Raw genomic sequence first — 2602 nt, 5'->3', positions numbered from 1 at the left:
GGAGCCCGCGGGGGATGTCCGACTGATGGCTTAAAGCCACTCTCCACAGGGAATGAATAAGCTGGCAGTCGGACATCTTTAGTGCTGCCTCAATATCCTACAACCCTATCTAACCCAATGAAGAACCTTCCACCACAACTTATGTATAGATTTTATAGTCATAACAGTTAAGTCACATCTCATCTTTTTTGAGTGTTTTCCATTTATGTTGGTGTTAAACACTTTCCTGCACTTTCACATTGAATACTTCAAGCCCTAGGAAGTAAACGTTCAGTAATTTGTCCAAGATCCAACACCCAGGAAAGGCCCCACATGGATCCCTTCCATTCTGTCAAATTCCACGCGACTCGCAATAGCTATTCTTTATCGATATGCCAGTAATTCCCAAACTTTAGCACCGGGTGCACTGGGACCAACCGGAAGGCTTGTTGAAATAGATTTCTGATTCTGTACGTCCCCCAAATTTACAATTCCAACAAGTCCCAGACGAATGCCGATACTAGTAGTCCAGGGACAATTTAGGAAACCAATGCAGTGCCGCTCTTCGTAAGATGACCTCTTCCCAAGCCTTGCCATGCCGGCAGCACATGAGGTCTTTAAACTCTATTAGAAACTCCGACATATACATTTGAGACAGTAGACAGACTTTTAAGAAGACATTCCAAAGGGGAAAAATAGAAAAGCGCAGCAAAGTCCGCCTGTCACTGAGTGTCCTGCAAAGGGACCTCCGCATATAGATGGCTCAATCGTGGCTAAGCGATGATTCCTTCTGCGAGCACCAGAGTCTGGGAAAGAGATCTGATCCGGTTTGGGAGAGGCTTTGCAGGTCCGGGCGGAAAGGGCTAAAGGGGTGGGTGGATTTCCTCTGCCCGGCAGGAGAAACACCACTCCTCGGGTAGGGGAGGAGGGGTGCGGGTTAGGGGGGTGGGGTGCGCTTGCACACCGCTAGCTCCCAGAACAGAAAGTGACTGATCCAAGTGCACCTGAAAGTGAAAGCTGTTGCTGACGCAACGTGGCCGCAAGCTCCTGCCTTCAAAACAATCCCTTAACGCTCCCTGGAGCTACCCCCACCCTGAGAGCCCGGCAGGTCGTCCCCTGCGGTCGGCGCAGAGGCGCGGGTGAAGAGCACCCCGGCAGGGTCACTCTAGGGAACGCCCCCCGCGATCCCCTGTCTCCGGGGAGCCTAGGCTGCGCCTCCAACCCGCACCCGCTCTGCCCCATCCCCTCCCCTGCCCCATCCCCTGTCCCCGGCCCTGCGGGGACGCCGACAGTCGGCCCGCAGCCCCCGCCCCGCCGCCGGCGCCGCGGACCCGGGAAACGTCTAAAAAAACCGCGCAGAACCGACGCCGCGAACGGGACCAAACAGACGCGGAAACTCACGCTCTCTACGGCCCGCCTGCGTCCTCACGTCTGCGCGTGTGCGCACGTGCGTCATCACGCATGGGCGGTGTCGATCGACGCTCCTCTTCCCCGCGGCCAGGCTGGCGCGCCCGAGACAGTGGGTGATGTGGCGGCGCACCTCGGGCGGCCCGGGTTGGGGAGGGAGGGAGGTAAAGCGGCGGCCGTGACAGGGCGGTGGCTCCGAGGGCACCGTGTGCTCATCCTGCGACTGCGAGTGGAAAGGGGGTGACCATTGTCTCCCCTGCCCTAAGGGACTGTTGTCCTCTGCGGTGCGTGCTTGGAGCAAAAGCAAACTAGGGACCTGCGTTGGAGGGACCAGACATGGAGACCAGCAGCCAGTGGGCTGCGTGGGGGCCGCGAAACTGTCCTTCCAGGGCCCAGCCCTGCTGCAAGCCCCCCACCTGCTGCGAGGAGTCCAATGCTGCTGGTGAAGTGGATGGTGTGTGAGAGACACACCTTCATGAGTTGTCAGACAGCGTGAGAGCTGCCTGTGGCAGGGCGGGACCAAGGACACCCCCAAACAAGGTCCTGGGTGTACTTTTCACTCCCCAAAGCTTGGGTCTGCGGCTGCATTTCTCAGTCTGTGTGTCCATGTGAGGGCCTTAGGTGTTAAGTATTGCAGTGAAAGTATTTGATGCAAACAAGTGGCTTGCGTTGGAGGGGCCAGATGGGGCATCCAGTGGGATATTCGTCTTTCTCAGTTTGGCTTATTTCACTTAGCATGATATTTTCCAGGTCCATCCATGCTGTCCCAAAGGGTAAGAGATCCCTCTTTTGTTACAGCTGCATAGTACCCCATATTGTAAATGTCGCACAGCATTTTTATCCATTTATCTATTAATGGGCACTTGGGCTGTTTCCAAATCTTAGATATTGTAAATAACTCTGCTATGAACATAGGGGTGCATATATTCATTCTGATTGGTGTCTTGGAGTTTTTAGGATATATTCCCTGAAGTGGGATCGCTGGGTCAAATGGGAGTTTGTTCTTAGTGCTAGTGGCCCCGTGCACGAAATTTGGGGTGTCCCTCAGCCCGGTCTGCACCCTCTTCAATTTGGGACCCCTTGGGGGATGTCCGGCTGCCGGTTTAGGCCTCTCGCAATCCGGACCGCTGGCTCCTAACCACTCACCTGCCTGCCTGATCACCCCTAACCACTCTGCCTACTTGCCTGCTCGCCCCCCAACTGCCCCCCCCTGGCA

The 2602-nt window shown here is 55.6% G+C and overlaps 1 protein-coding gene across 1 annotated transcript in view; it reads right to left on the bottom strand.

Annotated features, from left to right (window-relative positions):
- Positions 1-1433, bottom strand: part of RHBDD1 (rhomboid domain containing 1) — a 96136-nt gene extending 94703 nt beyond the window's left edge. Inside the window, exon 1 of the mRNA XM_006763411.2 lies at positions 1381-1433. The gene's annotated coding sequence lies outside the window, so the exon portion shown is untranslated. The remainder of the gene's footprint in view (positions 1-1380) is intronic.
- Positions 1434-2602: the final 1169 nt, after the last annotated feature.

The sequence above is a fragment of the Myotis davidii genome, unplaced genomic scaffold (genome assembly GCF_000327345.1).
Source record: "Myotis davidii unplaced genomic scaffold, ASM32734v1 scaffold575, whole genome shotgun sequence".
NCBI classification, from domain to species: domain Eukaryota; kingdom Metazoa; phylum Chordata; class Mammalia; order Chiroptera; family Vespertilionidae; genus Myotis; species Myotis davidii.
The sequence above is the reverse complement of the archived record's forward strand: the minus strand, read 5'-3'. Positions and strand labels throughout refer to the sequence as shown.